The following is a 10,886-nucleotide window of genomic DNA, read 5'->3' on the forward strand; positions in this document are numbered from 1 at the left end:
TCCAAGGTATACAGTAAACCTGAAGTGAAGCATCGGAATCTAAAACTGGACTCATAGGGGAGGTTCAATTCATAGAAAGTGAAAGTGTCAGTCCTCTTGTACTTAAGTCGGCATTGTGCTTTTTGTATTAAATTCGGATGCAATTTCTGTGTTTCACCGTCAATAAGAAGGTCCAAGGTATACAGTAAACCTGAAGTGAAGTATCGGAATCTAAAACTGGACTCACAGGGGAGGTTCAATTCATAGAAAGTGAAAGTTTCAGTCCTCTTGTACTTAAGTCGGCATTGTTCATTTAGTATTAAATTCGGATGCAATTGCTGTGTTTCATCGTCAATAAGAAGGTCCAAGGTATACAGGAAACCAGAAGTGAAGCATCGGAATCTAAAACTGGGCTCACAGGAGAGGTTCAAATCATAGAAAGTGAGAGTGGCTATCCTCTCGTATTTATGTCGGCATTATGCCTTTTGTATTAAATTCGGGTGCGATTTCTGTGTTTCATCGTCAATATGAGGGTCCAAGGGATACAGTAAACCTGAAGTGAAGCATCGGGATCTAAAACTGGACTCACAGGAGAGGTTCAAATCATAGAAAGTGTGTGTGTCACTCCTCTTGTAATTAAGTCGGCATTGTGCCTTTTGTATGATATTCCGATACAATTTCTGTGTTTCATCGTCAATAAGAAGGTCCAAGGGATACAGTAAACCTGAAGTGAAGCATCGGAATCTAAAACTGGACTCACAGGAGAGGTTCAAATCATATAAAGTGAGAGTGTCAGTCCTCTTGTACTTAAGTAGGCATTGTGCCGTTTGTATTAAATTCGGATGCAATTTCTGTGTTTCATCGGCAATAAGGAGGTCCAAGGTATACAGTAAACCTGAAGTGAAGCATCGGAATCTAAAACTGGACTCACGGGGGAGGTTCAATTCATAGAAAGTGAAAGTGTCAGTCATCTTGTACTTAAGTCGGCATTGTGCCTTTTGTATTAAATTCGGATGCAATTGCTGTGTTTCATCGTCAATAAGAAAGTCCAAGGGATACAGTAAACGTGAAGTGAATCATCGGAAACTAAAACAGGACTCACAGAAGAAGTTCAAATCATAGAAAGTTAGAGAGTCAGTCCTCTTGTACTTATGTCGGCATTGTGCCTTTCGAATTTAATTCGGATGCAATTTCTGTGTTTCATCGTCTTTACGAAGATCCAAGGTATACAGGAAACCTGAAGTGAAGCATCGGAATCTAAAACTGGACTCACAGGAGAGGTTCAAATCATAGAAAGGTAGACTGTCAGTCCTCTTGTACTTAAGTCGGCATTGTGCCTTTTGTATTAAATTCGGATGCAATTTCTGTGTTTCATCGTCAATAAGAAGGTCCAAGGTATACAGGAAACCTAAAGTGAAGCATCGGAATCTAAAACTGGACTCACAGGGGAGGTTCAATTCATAGAAAGTGAAAGTGTCAGTCCTCTTGTACTTAAGTCGGCATTGTGCCTTTTGTATTAAATTCGGATGCAATTTCTGTGTTTCATCGTCAATAAGAAGGTCCAAGGTATGCAGTAAACCTGAAGTGAAGCATCGGAATCTAAAACTGGACTCACAGGGAGGTTCAATACATAGAAAGTGAAAGTGTCAGTCCTCTTGTACTTAAGTCGGCATTGTGCCTTTTGTATTAAATTCGGATGCAATTGCTGTGTTTCATCGTCAATAAGAAGGTCCAAGGTATACAGGAAACCAGAAGTGAAGCATCAGAATCTAAAACTGGGCTCATAGGACAGGTTCAAATCATAGAAAGTGAGAATGTCTATCCTCTCGTACTTAAGTCGGCATTATGCCTTTTGTATTAAATTCGGATGGGATATCTGTGTTTCATCGTCAATAAGACTGTCCAAGGGATACAGTAAACCTGAAGTGAAGCATCGGAATCTAAAACTGGACTCACAGGAGAGGTCCAAATCATAGAAAAGTAGAGTGTAAGTCCTCTTGTACTTAAGTCCGCATTGTGCCTTGGGAATTTAGTTCCGATGCATTTTCTGAGCTTCATCGTCAAAAAGAAGGTCCAACGGATACAGTAAACCTGAAGTAAAAAATCGGAATCTAAAACTGGACTCACAGGAGAGGTTCAAATCATAGAAAGGTAGAGTGTCAGTCCTCTTGTACTTAAGTCGGCATTGTGCCTTTTGAATTTAATTCCGATGCAATTTCTGTGTTTCATCGTCAATAAGAACGTCCAAGGTATACACGTATCCTGAAGTCAATCATCGGAATCTGAAACTGGACTCACAGGAGGTGTTCAAATCATAGAAAGTGATAGTGTCAGTCCTGTTGTACTCAAGTTGGCATTGTGCCTTGTGTATTAAATTCGGGTGCAATTAATGTGTTTCATGATCAATAAGAACGTCCAGGGTGTACGCGAAACCTGAAGTCAAGCATCGGAATCTAAAACTGGACTCACAGGAGAGGTTCAAATCATAGAAAGTGAGAGTGTCAGTCCTCTTGTACTTAAGTCGGCATTGTGCCTTTTGTATTAAATTCGGATGCAATTTCTGTGTTTCATCGTCAATAAGAAAGTCCAAGGGATACAGTAAACCTAAAGTGAATCATCGGAATCTAAAACTGGACTCACAGGAGAGGTTCAAATCATAGAAAGTGAGAGTGTCAGTCCTCTTGTACTTAAGTCGGCATTGTGAATTTTGTATTAAATTCGGATACAATTTCTGTGCATCATCGTCAATAAGAAGGTCCAAGGGATGCAGTAAACCTGAAGTGAAGCATCGGAATCTAAAACTGGACTCACAGGAGAGGTTCAAATCATAGAAAGTGAGAGTGTCAGTCCTCTTCTACTTAAGTCGACATTGTGCCTTTTGTATTAAATTCGGATGCAATTTCTGTGTTTCATCGTCATTAAGAAGGTCCAAGGTATACAGTAAACCTGAAGTGAAGCATCGGATTCTGAAACTGGACTCACAACGGAGAGTCAATTCATAGAAAGTGAAAGTGTCAGTCCTCTTGTACTTAAGTCAGCATTGTGCTTTTTGTATTAAATTCAGATGCAATTGCTGCGTTTCATCGTCAATAAGAAGGTCCATGGTATACAGGAAACAAGAAGTGAAGCATCGGAATCTAAAACTGGGCTCACAGGAGAGGTTCAAATCATAGAAAGTGAGAGTGTCTATCCTCTCGTACTTAAGTCGGCATTATGCCTTTTGTATTAAATTGGGATGCGATTTCTGTGTTTCATCGCCAATTAGTGGGTACAAGGGATACAGTAAACCTGAAGTGAAGCATCGGAATCTAAAACTGGACTCACAGGAGAGGTTCAAATCATAGAAAGTGAGAGTTTCAGTCCTCTTTTCCTTAAGTCGGCATTGTGCCTTTTGTATTAAATTCGGATGCAATTTCTGTGTTTCATCGTCAATAAGAAGGTCCAAGGGATACAGTAGACCTGAAGTGAAGCATTAGAATCTAATACTGGACTCACAGGAGAGGTTCAAATCATAGAATGTGAGAGTGTCAGTCCTCTTGTACTTAAGTCGGCTTTGTGAATTTTGTATTAAATTCGGATACAATTTCTGTTTTTCATCGTCAATAAGAAGGTCCAAGGTATACAGTAAACCTGAAGTGAAGCATCGGAATCTAAAACTGGACTCACATTAGAGGTTCAAATCATAGAAAGTGAGAGTGTCAGTCCTCTTGTACTTAAGTCGGCATTGTGCCTTTTGTATTAAATTCAATGCAATTTCTGTGTTTCATCGTCAATAAGAAAGTCCAAGGGATACAGTAAACGTAAAGTGAATCATCGGAATCTAAAACTGGACTCACAGAAGAGGTTCAAATCATAGAAACTTAGAGAGTCAGTCCTCATGTACTTATGTCGGCATTGTGCATTTTGAATTTAATTCGGATGCAATTTTTGTGTTTCATCGTCAATAAGAAGGTCTAAGGTATACAGTAAACCTGGAGTGAGGCATCGGAATCTAAAACTGGACTCACAGGAGAGGTTCAAATCATAGAAAGAGAGAGTGTCAGTCCTCTTGTACTTAAGTCGGCATTGTTCCGTTTGTATTAAATTCGGATGCAATTTCTGTGTTTCATCGTCAATAAGAAGGTCCAAGGGATGCAGTAAACCTGAAGTGAAGCATCGGAATCTAAAACTGGACTCACAGGAGAGGTTCAAATCAAAGAAAGTGAGAGTGTCAGTCCTCTTCTACTTAAGTCGGCATTGTGCCTTTTGTATTAAATTCGGATGCAATTTCTTTGTTTCATCGTCAATAAGAAGGTCCAAGGTATACATTAAACCTGAAGTGAAGCATCGGAATCTAAAACTGGACTTACAGGGGAGGTTTAATTCATAGAAAGTGTAAGTGTCAGTCCTCTTGTACTTAAGTCGGCATTGTGCCTTTTGTATTAAATTCGGATGCAATTGCTGTGTTTCATCGTCAATAAGAAGGTCCAAGGTATACAGGAAACCAGAAGTGAAGCATCGGAATCTAAAACTGGGCTCACAGGAGAGGTTCAGATCATAGAAAGTGAGAGTGTCTATCCTCTCGTACTTATGTCGGCATTATGCCTTTTGTATTAAATTCGGGTGCGATTTCTGTGTTTCATCGTCAATATGAGAGTCCAAGGGATACAGTAAACCTGAAGTGAAGCATCGGGATCTAAAACTGGACTTACTGGAGAGGTTCAAATCATAGAAAGTGTGTGTGTCACTCCTCTTGTACTTAAGTCGGCATTGTGCCTTTTGTATTAAATTCGGATGCAATTGCTGTGTTTCATCGTTAATAAGAAAGTCCAAGGGATACAGTAAACCTGAAATGAATCATCGGAAACTAAAACAGGACTCACAGAAGAAGTTCAAATCATAGAAAGTTAGAGAGTCAGTCCTCTTGTACTTATGTCGGCATTGTGCCTTTCGAATTTAATTCGGATGCAATTTCTGTGTTTCATCGTCTTTAAGAAGGTCCAAGGTATACAGGAAACCTGAAGTGAAGCATCGGAATCTAAAACTGGACTCACAGGAGAGGTTCAAATCATAGAAAGGTAGAGTGTCAGTCCTCTTGTACTTAAGTCGGCATTGTGCCTTTTGTATTAAATTCGGATGCAATTTCTGTGTTTCATCGTCAATAAGAAGGTCCAGGGGATACAGTAGACCTGAAGTGAAGCATCAGAATCTAAAACTGGACTTACAGGAGAGGATCAAATCATAGAAAGTGAGAGTGTCTGTCCTCTTGTACTTAAGTCGGCATTGTGCCTTTTGTATTAAATTCGGATGCAATTTCTGTGTTTCATCGTCAATAAGAAGGTCCAAGGTATACAGTAAATCTGAAGTGAAGCATCGGAATCTAAAACTGGACTCACAGGGAGGTTCAATTCATAGAAAGTGAAAGTGTCAGTCCTCTTGTACTTAAGTCAGCATTGTGCCTTTTGTATTAAATTCGGATGCAATTGCTGTGTTTCATCGTCGATAAGAAGGTCCAAGGTATACAGGAAACCAGAAGTGAAGCATCATAATCTAAAACTGGGCTCACAGGAGAGGTTCATATCATAGAAAGTGAGAATGTCTATCCTCTCGTACTTAAGTCGGCATTATGCCTTTTGTATCAAATTCGGATGCGATTTCTGTGTTTCATCGTCAATAAGAGGGTCCAAGGGATACAGTAAACCTGAAGTGAAGCATCGGAATCTAAAACTGGACTCACAGGAGAGGTTCAAATCATAGAAAAGTAGATTGTAAGTCCTCTTGTACTTAAGTCCGCATTGTGCCTTGGGAATTTAATTCCGATGCAATTTCTGAGCTTCATCGTCAAAAAGAAGGTCCAACGGATACAGTACACCTGAAGTAAAAAATCGGAATCTAAAACTGGACTCACAGGAGAGGTTCAAATCATAGAAAGGTATAGTGTCAGTCCTCTTGTACTTAAGTCGGCATTGTGCCTTTTGTATTCAATTCGGGTGCAATTTCTGTGTTTCATCGTCAATCAGATGGTCCAAGGTATACAGTAAACCTGAAGTGAAGCATCGGAATCTAAAACTGGACTCACAGGGGAGGTTTAATTCATAGTGAAATAGAGTGTCAGTCCTCTCGTACTTAAGTCGGCATTGTGCCTTTTGAATTTAATTCCGATGCAATTTTTGAGCTTCATCGTCAAAAAGAAGGTCCAACGGATACAGTAAACCTGAAGTGAAAAATCGGAAGCTAAAACTGACCTCACAGGAGAGGTTCAAATCATAGAAAGTGAGATTGTCAGTCCTCTTGTACTTAAGTCGGCATTATGCCTTTGGTATTACATTCGGATGCAATTTCTGTGGTTCATCGACAATAAGAAGGAGCAAGTGATACAGTAGACCTGAAGTGAAGCATCGGAATCTAAAACTTGACTCACAGGAGTTGTTCCAATCATAGAAATTGAGAGTGTCAGTCCTCTTGTACTTAAGTCAGCATTGTGCCTTTTGTATTAAACTCGGATGCAATTTCTGTGTTTCATCGTCAATAAGAACGTCCAAGGTATACACAAAACCTGAAGTCAAGCAACGGAATCTAAAACTGCACTCACAGGAGAGGTACAAATCATAGAAAGTGAGAGTGTCAGTCCTCTTGTACTTATGTCGGCATTGTGCCTTTCGAATTTAATTCGGATGCAATTTCTGTGTTTCTTCGTCTTTAAGAAGGTCCAAGGTATACAGGAAACCTGAAGTGAAGCATCGGAATCTAAAACTGGACTCACAGGAGAGGTTCAAATCATAGAAAGTGTGTGTGTCACTCCTCTTGTACTTCAGTCGGCATTGTGCCTTTTGTATTAAATTCGGATGCAATTGCTGTGTTTCATCGTTAATAAGAAAGTCCAAGGGATACAGTAAACCTGAAATGAATCATCGGAAACTAAAACAGGACTCACAGAAGAAGTTCAAATCATAGAAAGTTAGAGAGTCAGTCCTCTTGTACTTATGTCGGCATTGTGCCTTTCGAATTTAATTCGGATGCAATTTCTGTGTTTCATCGTCTTTAAGAAGGTCCAAGGTATACAGGAAACCTGAAGTGAAGCATCGGAATCTAAAACTGGACTCACAGGAGAGGTTCAAATCATAGAAAGGTAGAGTGTCAGTCCTCTTGTACTTAAGTCGGCATTGTGCCTTTTGTATTAAATTCGGATGCAATTTCTGTGTTTCATCGTCAATAAGAAGGTCCAGGGGATACAGTAGACCTGAAGTGAAGCATCAGAATCTAAAACTGGACTTACAGGAGAGGATCAAATCATAGAAAGTGAGAGTGTCTGTCCTCTTGTACTTAAGTCGGCATTGTGCCTTTTGTATTAAATTCGGATGCAATTTCTGTGTTTCATCGTCAATAAGAAGGTCCAAGGTATACAGTAAATCTGAAGTGAAGCATCGGAATCTAAAACTGGACTCACAGGGAGGTTCAATTCGTAGAAAGTGAAAGTGTCAGTCCTCTTGTACTTAAGTCAGCATTGTGCCTTTTGTATTAAATTCGGATGCAATTGCTGTGTTTCATCGTCAATAAGAAGGTCCAAGGTATACAGGAAACCAGAAGTGAAGCATCATAATCTAAAACTGGGCTCACAGGAGAGGTTCATATCATAGAAAGTGAGAATGTCTATCCTCTCGTACTTAAGTCGGCATTATGCCTTTTGTATCAAATTCGGATGCGATTTCTGTGTTTCATCGTCAATAAGAGGGTCCAAGGGATACAGTAAACCTGAAGTGAAGCATCGGAATCTAAAACTGGACTCACAGGAGAGGTTCAAATCATAGAAAAGTAGATTGTAAGTCCTCTTGTACTTAAGTCCGCATTGTGCCTTGGGAATTTAATTCCGATGCAATTTCTGAGCTTCATCGTCAAAAAGAAGGTCCAACGGATACAGTACACCTGAAGTAAAAAATCGGAATCTAAAACTGGACTCACAGGAGAGGTTCAAATCATAGAAAGGTACAGTGTCAGTCCTCTTGTACTTAAGTCGGCATTGTGCCTTTTGAATTTAATTCCGATGCAATTTCTGTGTTTCATCATCAATAAGAACGTCCAAGGTATACACGAAACCTGAAGTCAATCATCGGAATCTGAAACTGGACTCACAGGAGGTGTTCAAATCATAGAAAGTGATAGTGTCAATCCTGTTGTACTCAAGTTGGCATTGTGCCTTGTGTATTAAATTCGGATGCAATTTCTGTGTTTCATCATCAATAAGAACGTCCAGGGTGTACACGAAACCTGAAGTCAAGCATCGGAATCTAAAACTGGACTCACAGGAGAGGTTCAAATAATAGAAAGTGAGAGTGTCAGTCCTCTTGTACTTAAGTCGGCATTGTGCCTTTTGTATTTAATTCAGATGCAATTTCTGTGTTTCATCGTCAATAAGAAAGTCCAAGGGATACAGTAAACCTAAAGTGAATCATCGGAATCTAAAACTGGACTCACAGGAGAGGTTCAATTCATAGAAAGTGAGAGTGTCAGTCCTCTTGTACTTAAGTCGGCATTGTGCCTTTTGTATTCAATTCGGATGCAATTTCTGTGTTTCATCGTCAATCAGATGGTCCAAGGTATACAGTAAACCTGAAGTGAAGCATCGGAATCTAAAACTGGAATCACAGGGGAGGTTTAATTCATAGTGAAATAGAGTGTCAGTCCTCTCGTACTTAAGTCGGCATTGTGCCTTTTGAATTTAATTCCGATGCAATTTTTGAGCTTCATCGTCAAAAAGAAGGTCCAACGGATACAGTAAACCTGAAGTGAAAAATCGGAAGCTAAAACTGACCTCACAGGAGAGGTTCAAATCATAGAAAGTGAGATTGTCAGTCCTCTTGTACTTAAGTCGGCATTATGCCTTTGGTATTACATTCGGATGCAATTTCTGTGGTTCATCGACAATAAGAAGGTGCAAGTGATACAGTAGACCTGAAGTGAGCATCGGAATCTAAAACTTGACTCACAGGAGTTGTTCCAATCATAGAAATTGAGAGTGTCAGTCCTCTTGTACTTAAGTCAGCATTGTGCCTTTTGTATTAAACTCGGATGCAATTTCTGTGTTTCATCGTCAATAAGAACGTCCAAGGTATACACAAAACCTGAAGTCAAGCAACGGAATCTAAAACTGCACTCACAGGAGAGGTACAAATCATAGAAAGTGAGAGTGTCAATCCTCTTGTACTTAAGTCGGCCTTGTGCCTTTTGTATTAAATTCGGATGCAATATCTGTGTTTCATCGATAATAAGAAAGTCCAACGGATACAGTAAACCTGAAGTGAATCATCGGAATCTAAAACTGGACTCACAGAAGAGGTTAAAATCATAGAAAGTTAGAGAGTCAGTCCCCGTGTACTTATGTCGGCATTGTGCCTTTTGAATTTAATTCGGATACAATTTCTGTGTTTCATCGTCAATAAGTAGGTGCGAGGTATACAGGAAATTTGAAGTGAAGCATCGCAATCTAAAACTGGACTCACAGGAGAGGTTCAAATCATAGAAAGTGAGAGTGTCAGTCCTCTTATCCTTAAGTCGGCATTGTGCCTTTTGTATTAAATTCGGATGCAATTTCGGTGTTTCATCGTCAATAAGAAGGTCCGAGGTATACAGGAAACCTGACGTGAAGCATCGGAATCTAAAACTGGACTCACAGGAGAGGTTCAAATCATAGGAAGTGAGAGTGTCAGTCCTCTTGTACTTAAGTCGGCGATGTGCCTTTTGTATTAAATTCGGATGCAATTTCTGTGTTTCATCGTCAATAAGAAGGTGCAAAGTATACACGAAACCTGAAGTCAAGCATCGGAAACTAAAACTGGACTCACAGGCGGGGTTCAAATCATTGAAAGTGAGAGTGTCAGTCCTCTTGTACTTAAGTCGGCCTTGTGCCTTTCGTATTAAATTCGGATGCAATTTCTGTGTTTCTGCGACAATAAGATAGTCCAAGGGATACAGTAAACCTGAAGTGAATCATCGGAATCTAATACTGGACTCACAGGAAAGGTTCAAATCAAAGAAAGTGAGAGTGTCAGTCCTCTTTTCCTTAAGTCGGCATTGTGCCTTTTGTATTAAATTCGGATGCAATTTCTGTGTTTCATCGTCAATAAGAAGGTCCAAGGTATACAGGAAACCTGAAGTGTAGCATCGGAATCTAAAACTAGACTCACAGGAGAGGTTCAAATCATAGAAAGTTTGAGTGTCAGTCCTCTTGTACTTAAGTCGGCATTGTGCCTTTTGTATTAAATTCGTATACAATTTCTGTGTTTCATCGTCAATAAGAAGGTGCAAGGTATACAGTAAACCTGAAGTGACGCATCGGAATCTAAAACTGGATTAACAGGAGAGGTTCAAATCATAGAAAGAGAGAGTGTCAGTCCTCTTGTACTTAAGTCGGCATTGTGCCGTTTGTATTAAATTCGGATGCAATTTCTGTGTTTCATCGTCGATAAGAAGGTCCAAGGTATACAGTAAACCTGAAGTGAAACATCGGAATCCAAAACAGGACTCACAGGGGAGGTTCAATTCATAGAAAGTGAAAGTGCCAGTCCTCTTGTACTTAAGTCGGCATTGTGCCTTTTGTATTAAATTCGGATGCAATTGCTGTGTTTCATCGTCAATAAGAAAGTTCAAGGGATACAGTAAACCTGAAATGAATCATCGGAAACTAAAACAGGACTCACAGAAGAAGTTCAAATCATAGAAAGTGAAAGTGTCAGTCCTCTTGTACTTAAGTCGGCATTGTGCCTTTTGAATTAAATTCGGATGCAATTGCTGTGTTTCATCGTCAGTAAGAAGGTCCAAGGTATACAGGAAACCAGAAGTGAAGCATCAGAATCTAAAACTGGGCTCACAGGACAGGTTCAAATCATAGAAAGTGAGAGTGTCTATCCTCTCGTACTTAAGTCGGCATTATG

The sequence above is a fragment of the Schistocerca americana genome, unplaced genomic scaffold (assembly GCF_021461395.2).
Source record: "Schistocerca americana isolate TAMUIC-IGC-003095 unplaced genomic scaffold, iqSchAmer2.1 HiC_scaffold_16, whole genome shotgun sequence".
In the NCBI taxonomy this organism is placed as follows: Eukaryota; Metazoa; Arthropoda; class Insecta; order Orthoptera; family Acrididae; genus Schistocerca; species Schistocerca americana.